Raw genomic sequence first — 8561 nt, 5'->3', positions numbered from 1 at the left:
ACTGAGCGATATCTACAGTGGAGATATTATATCACTTTACATGAATTTGATTTATACCCAAAGAATTATATATATATTTATTTGTTCGTGTAAGAAAGGGTTGGGTGATAAATAAAATCTTCTACTCGTCTTTTTTCAAATCAAAAATTATCAACACTCGTAAAAAAAACTCGGCAAAGATTCTCTCTATATATTAAACCGGTAACTTGGGCATTTTCAGGTACATCACTATTATTAAATGCGATAATTCAATAGTCAAAATCACACACTAATCGGTGGACATTGCAATAAGATTTATATTTTTAATTCAGATCGATGGCACTGTTTTTCGCATAATGTTTTCCAGAAAGTTTAGGAGAGAAAACTAACAGTACACGAACAAAGCTACAAAAGCTTTTAAAGAGATAGCCACTAGACATATTAGTATAATTTGTTAGCCTCTATTATCTGCATGTTTTTAGTATTATAACCGGGCACGTTCTGTAAACATTCACAGCCATATTAAGTCATATTAGTCTATTTATATATAGTCCTGCTATAATTACGTCTTCGCAATAAATATTAAAACAAATGTTTATACGAGAATTACTATGTTGGTAAATTAGTTTTAAAAACATGTTTGGATTATCAGAACCTTGCAACCCCCCTAACACCAAGTCCCAAATGTTTATGTTGTTTTTTCGTATAGAAAACGAAAATAGCTCGAGCAGAATATTAATATATATCCTAATATAATATCAGAGATAAGATTTTATTGTACCAAATTACCAATTGAGGACACCATACAATACAAATATAAATATTATAAATACATAATATATATATATATATATATATTTATATATATATTATGACTGTGCACTTAAAATATTTCACAAACTGGTCCCCCATGTTAGGTATATATTAGGTATCTATTTAATGACCCTGTGATTACCTGCTTCCAACTTAGTGTCAGTCGATATAGTGGAGTATACTGTTAGAATGTGAAATGAAACGGATATTTCTGCAAAAATGGGGTCACTGAAAATGTCTGGGCATACATCATGCAGTGTGCTATCAGGGAAATTATTTCTAGATAGCGGCGTTACGCGTTACCGCCTATATACGCGTTGCTTAAAGCAAACGATTACATGGGTTGGATTTCGTCCCATCTGAACGACATACAACCTTATAATTCAATATAAAAAAAAATAATACGTCCCACAATTACAAAATTCTTAGGTTATATTTAACTTGTATAAATGTCCTAAACAGTATTCTCTCACTTAGTTTTGAATTTTGCTCTTGTTTTATTCGTCCGGATGGGACAATATCAGGGGCCTATCGCTGTACTTGACCAGGCAGTTGGAATTCGATAAAGCGGCAACAGGAACGTCGCTTTCCAGACAAAATTTAAGAATTGCACACGTGACCATGGAAAAAATTAACATGTTTGTCTCAAAATGACCGAAGTATTGTGATAATGGGACGTTAAACCCCATCCCATTCCAATCCATTCAATTTTGTCAAGCATCATGACAGGGATGCACATTGTATTGTACTTATGGGCTATTTCGGAGCCACGGTGACTAAGTGGGAAAGATGCTGGCACATATAGCCCGGAGATCGCGGGTTCGCTCCCGGAGTTGGCTGGGAAGTTCATCGAGATTTTCCGGCGTGGTTTCCCTTGTCAGTGGTGCAAGACGGAGGGCCTGACAAGGACAGCTGTTGTACGAAAAAACGAGGTCCCGTGTACATTAGCTCAGTTGGAGTAGAACAGTAGGACGATAAACCCCATTTCATCTCAAAATCTGTATTATAAAAGATACTAATACCAACTAATAACATTAAGAGAATTGATAAGTATATCATAATTAATAATTATATAACTTACAAGACAGTTAAGGGCCACGAGGTGAGACTTACAAAAGAAAATAATATCTCCTTATCTGACCCTTTGTCCTGTCAAAATCACGACCCTTAGGGTTTTTATATTCGTCTACATAATACATCAGTCGATTAAGATTGTGTAGATAGGTAATGAATTAAAAAAGATTTCAATGAATGTGTAGGTTAACTGTAATATCATGAACCCATTAGTCATCATTCGACTATCATGTGACACAATTTAAGTTTTATGGTTACAGATGTACAATGCTACTGCGTAAAATTGTGTCCGGGTAGCAATGTTTCCTTCTACTTATACTTGATTTTCATAATTTGTTAGAATTGGTTGATTTAAATAGTTTTTGATCAAAATTATTCAAGAGAGAGAGAGAGAGAGAGAGAGAGAGGGATTAACTAGGTCATTTCGGGAGTAACATATGGTTCAATTTTATTTCAATAATTCGCTTGCGCGTAGGCGTCTTTTAGCAGTGGGGGGGGGGGGCGAAGGACCCGGAGAAAACCCAGGAGGTTGGACAGGCGACCCTACACCTTGTCACGTACAACCAGGGAATCGAAACCACGCCAGTTGACTCAATGACAGACCTTATGATACAGCGCACAAGTGCTAACCATTCGGCCATCCACTCCCCCCCCCCCTTTATTCTATAGAAGTACGTTTGGTCTTTTAATGTTAAGGCGCCTGACAAGGACAGCTGTCTGGTCGTTCGGATGGGACGGAAAACCGAGGTCCCGTGTACGCATTGGCGTGCACGTAAAAGATCCCTTGAAAGTTGGAATTCGATATAAGAGTAGGCCATAGTGCCGCTGTCCGGGCAAAATTTCCCTCATAGCACACTGTATGTCGTATGCCCGTCTTCATTAGCCCAGTTCGGAGCAGAACAGTAGGACTTTAAACCACAGCATTTAAGCTGATATGTTGGGATTTTAATTCCTTATATTCTTGTTACAAGTATAGTTGATCGTTCAATGCCAAGAATTTGCGCTTTGGTAAATTATATGAGACCACAGTGCAATGCCAATAATCCGACATAATTTGGAAATTTTCGAATTTGCGATCTAACGAGATTTAACAATATTGTCACATTGGGGTTATTTTAGTCTTGACCTTGCACTTATATATTAATTTTTTTGTTGTTGTTTTTTTTGACGGAGATGATAATGTTTATTTAAAAAGTTTGATAAATACCGTTCCAGTTCCTATATCACACAGTTGACTATCGCGCTTCCCTGTAAATGTTCAGAAGATGTAATTTGATATTATACAAAGCCCTGCTGCTTCCAATGTCATAATTTTCTGATTTTTTAAATTAGATAGATCTGAAATCCTAAACCCCTTCTTGAGAGATAGAGTTATTTCTGTCGTGTGTCGCCTAATTTGTTTGCCTCAAGAGACAAAATGTTTGTGCGTGTAACCTGGGCTTAAATGCATAATTGCTTGGATGTATATATCGGTGACGCGTGTGCGTTGGGCTTCCACGTGGATCTAATTGGGTTATTTTGGTACATAATCTTCTATCTTTTTCACCTGACTTACATTTCCCCCTTATGGCGTAAGCTGGTATTAGCATAATCGGAAATTGACCTCAAATAACCGTGTAATAAGTCTTAACACAAATCTTTATATTACAGCAAAAGATAAATATGTCGCATTAAAGTGCGTAAAGCTCTAACTCAATATCATCCAGTGTCTTCGACACGCAAACACGAATTATTGGTCCATTCCAATAACAGCGATGTTGCTGGGCTTCTGATATCAAATATTTAAGACACAGTGAACAATTTCAAAACCAGTACACGACGGCGTGTACTCTATGCCGTCGAGTGCTATTTGTAATGAGGCGCCTTGATAAACGAGGCTAAACATGAGTGCATAAGTGAAATGCCAAACTGTACTTCCGATGTAGACTGGACTAACCAAGGTCGAACCACTAAACTGTTTGCTTATTTCGACGAACAGGTCTGATTAGATATTAGAATAAAAATTTTAAAAATGAATGTAAATCAGTTTATATACAATTCAATTATATTTATGTGTGCTTTTTGACTCATTTTCGTCCATATAGGTTCCAAAGAAAAGAGATTTAGCTCCTTTAAACATTATCACCAAATAGAGCTTTTCAGCAAAACTATTTGTGTATGCTTATAAATACATAAACAAGGGGTGTATTATTACCGTGCTTGTTAGCCGTATTACGTCTTAAAAGACAAATATTATTCTAGCAAGGGGTCGCAAACTCTTGACCGAGTATTATTTATAATGATAGGACTTGGCTGACTGGTCAGTAAAAAGACAAAGTGTGGACAGTCTTGTCCGCTAATTAGAAAATAAAAAGAAGTGGACCAGATTGGGATCTATATGGGATTATGGTTGAGGTCGTGGCAGCTGTCACTATCATTAATAACAACACTGCGGCGCAAAATTGTCTACATCTACATCACAAAATAATGTATCCTAAGGTCATTTTCTTCCGAGAAAATTTTCTTGATCGCCATATTTTCGCTATTTTCGCATATTAGACACAACGAGTAGGTCACTAATCTAAGCATCAGCCCTTTTCATTCTGTATTGATTTGACAGACTGAACAAACGAAATGAGGTTAAACTTAAACGTACCACCTTTCTGCACTGATTTTACAGAACCCCCATCGATATTTTTATAATTGAAAAAATATATATATCGCTGGAAACTTTAGAAATTTTTGAAATTATAAATGTTCTGGGACCAATAGTAAATAAAAAATTTGACGGGATAAATAAATATCCTGTGTAATCGTCATATGTCTGTCCAACATGAGCTGGGTGGAAGTGGGGCAACTTCAGGTTCAGGTCTAAATATGAAGACCAACTGCAGATTTTGTCGTAAATAGAGTTAGGGTACGTGATTGTTGACGAGATTGTGGGTTAGTGCCAGGTCTAGGGTTAGCTCTCGCCCTTTTTACATCCCGTAACCGTTGATCAAATCTGCAGTTAGACCTAACCGCAACTTCAGCTAGGAAGTTACCTTAATTCTTGAAAATTCAACGTCAAAATGCACTATCATCAAAATATAAAATGAAATCTCTGCAAACTGTCTCTTTATAATCAATGTGTAATGACCAAACGCTGTATTGCAAGGGAAGACTTTCTAATTCAGTTCATTATTCATAGTGTCCTATGCTTAGAGGGTTTTATACGTTACTTCCCATAAAACACAAGTTAATTACTGGTGGATGAGTCAGTCTCGAGTCAGATAAATACTAAACATGCATTTATTTTGACACATATGGGCTGGTAATCTTAAAGAGTCCACCAGTTGTAATTTGATATTGAACCAGATTGCCTTCGAGTTCACATTGATTGATAAATTTAAAATTTAAAGTGGAAAAAGAGACCGGTTATTCACGAAAACTTAAACTAAGATACAATCAAAATTTTAAGAAATACTGCAATTCGATTGGCTGACCAGTAAAATCAATTTGCATATATCCAATGAAGTTGCAGTATTTCTTAAAATTTCGGTTGTAACTTAGTTTAAGTTTTCGTGAATAAAGGCCCAGTGGTGATGTTACAGTGATTATAAATAGTTAACCTATGCTATCTACGCCTGGAATAAAGGTGATATTGCTAGCTAGTCGTGGACTGAAAACACAGAGAGAGAAATGGGGTTAAACGCCCACTCGACACAAACTAGGTCATTTCGGGACTAACATATGGTTAAATTTTATTTTAAAAATTCGCTTGCGCGTAGGGGTCTTTAGCAGTGGGAGGAAACCGGAGGACCCGGAGAAAACCCAAGAGGTTGGACAGGCGAACCTACTCCTTGTCACGTACAACCGAGGAATCGAAACCACGCCAGTTAACTCAATGACAGACCTTATGATACAGCGCGCACGTGCTAACCCTTCGGCCATCCAATCCCCCGACAGGAAACAACATGAGATCTGAGATTACTCTATGGCGGTCGCAAACAACCGATCTCTCTACGAGCGGACAGAAGGTGGCATTGCAAGCTAGTCGTCTTGAGTGACAGAAAATAGCACCTGGATTATTTTGTGGCGGTCGTAAATCTTTCCACGAGCGAGCGGACCAAAGGTAACATTGCAAGTTAGTCGTCCTGAGTGACAGAAAATAGCACGCGCTCTGACTTTGAGATTACTACAATGGCGGTCGCAAACAACCCTTTATACTGATTACGCGTGTTCCAAAGGTGACATTGCAAGATAGCCGAATTAAATGACAGAAAACAGCAGGCTTTCACTCTGGGACAACTACAATTGCAGTCGCTATCACCTGGGATCACCCACCCCCAATTCCCGGAGTAACGCTTGTCCAACTCCTTAGGGTTGAAGTTAATAATTACTGATAGATACAGCCACACACCAACAATCATGCCTCCCTCCACTCACCTCCCTAAAACATTAAAGGAATGACAAATGACAAGTGGCACTTTACATTACATTGCAATATATCTCTCATGATAGAACATAAACCATAAAAACAACATTCATTGTTATTTGTGCGTTTTTTGCCTTTATAATGTTTTAAAGCGTCATAAAACAGCAATATAAGCCGAGATACCGGACATGATGCGTTAATTAAATGAAGTAAGTGACAATACGTTATTAAATAAATTAATAAAGAGAAGTGTTTTATTGCCTAATTCTAACAAATTACTCCAATTTATATATAATATATGTCCATCTTTCATTCTTATTTTATAAGTTTTCATTTGTGATATTCACATCGGTATTGGACAGGCACGTTTTCTAGATATTTATGGGAAGATCTATGACTTGCATCGATTGTCCAAACCCTTTGTAATTTTAACGAAACAGTTATGAGTACTTTGTATCCTTAAATAATATTTAAAATTTTGTTCTTTTATACCGGTATACGTATAGTGGACGCAATGACGCGCTATGTGTCGCGGGTTTAGACTGATTGCGCCCCCTTCAGAATTTACGCCCCTTTCCAATGGACATAATCACGTGGTTTCAATGCGGTCTTCAACTCTATTGACCTATTCTGAGCCTCGACTCTAGTGTGTTCCCCGCAGCTATCACAGAGAACCCCCTGGATCCCTAATGATAAAAAGATTGGGTTTGTTCCCCCAGAGCGGAAGCCGACGTTAAGCCCCACGAACGAATGAACGCCTATGCACCGGATCTTGATCTTAATGCAACGTCAGTGGGCACCACGCACATGCAGGTCCAGGTGTGATTAAAAGAGCCACGTTAATATTACTGTACATCACCTTTCTACACTGACGCCATGTCTTAGCTTTTGTCCAAATAAAAAAAATCCACCGGCTCATATATAACTATAAAATGGACATATTTTCAATACACATTAATCATTCAGTGTGACATAGAGCCTCGTCAAATTACAGCCATCCAGCCTATAGGCCTATCACTCACCCACCCTCTGGCAATATATAAATGTTTTGAACGTTTTTTAATGTATTTTTGTATCTCGAAACAGAAGCTGTATTATTATATGACCTAAAGGTCATTGTCTATTAGCGTTGTATAAGTTTGTATAAATAAATTTATGCGTAGGTGTTACGAGGCGTCTCATTACACCGTATATTCGGGTATAGAATTAAAAAACATTTTGCTATAATGTTTCTATGTATTCAAACGACAAATTGTTTTCTAAGATTACCCGAATTGAAAGTTAACACGCACACAAAATATACATGAACAGTTTGTGTGTATTTAAGGGAAATTTTAAGAATTTAAAAGAGGAACGTATGCTCGTTCAATCTAAGAAGACTATTTCCAACACCAATTAAATAGCTAATGAAATGAGATTTCTGAGACATATTATACATAAGAAACTTATATTACTACTTCATCCAGAAGTAACCACAGGTACTAATTAACCATTGGGAGACTACTGATTTGTCCGGGGTAGACTTCTGGTAAAGGCTAATACACGGGAAGAGTCAGGTACTGACTAATCCAGGTAAAAAAGATATGGTATTGATTAATCCGAGGGGTTGAGGTGGGTGGGGGTGCTGCTGGACCTGGTAGTGACTAAGCCAGGGTAAACATTTGGTGCTGTTTAATCTAGGTGAGACTTCTGGTAGTGACTAATACCGCTGAGACATTTGGTAGTGGTTAATCAAGGCGATGGCTTAGGTATGATTAATGCAGGGGAGACTTCTGGTAGTGGTTAATCCAGGGGAGACTTCCTGGTAGTGGTTAATCCAAAGGAGAGTTCTGGAGCTCTCTAATTCAAAAGAGATTTCAGGCACTGATTTATCCAGGAGGAGAGACTTCTGGGAGAGGTTCGTCGGAAGAGACATCTGATATCGAATCCTGGGGAGACTTTTGTAATGCCGAATCATTTGGTACCTTTCCAGAAATGTGTAAATCAACATATATAGTAGGTGCGGAGCCAGATATGTGGATTATATATTAGCTTGTTCTGTCTTTGTTCTATTGTTCAGTTGTCCTGCTAGTTTGAAATAACACAGGTTTGTTCTTGTGTGGATTAGCTGTGTTTACACTCATATTAATTTAGACATGCAGACCCGGATGACAAATTTATTAAATTACATCTGTCACAGAAGGTCTGGACATTTTAATCATTGCCAACTTCAAGATATCTTCATATAAGATTAACCGCGTACCCTTACTTATAATGCTACTTTAACCCTTTAATAACCATAATTACTGCTCAAGTATAT

This window comes from Patella vulgata, chromosome 9 (genome assembly GCF_932274485.2).
Source record: "Patella vulgata chromosome 9, xgPatVulg1.2, whole genome shotgun sequence".
In the NCBI taxonomy this organism is placed as follows: Eukaryota; Metazoa; Mollusca; class Gastropoda; family Patellidae; genus Patella; species Patella vulgata.
This window is presented reverse-complemented; position numbering follows the sequence as displayed.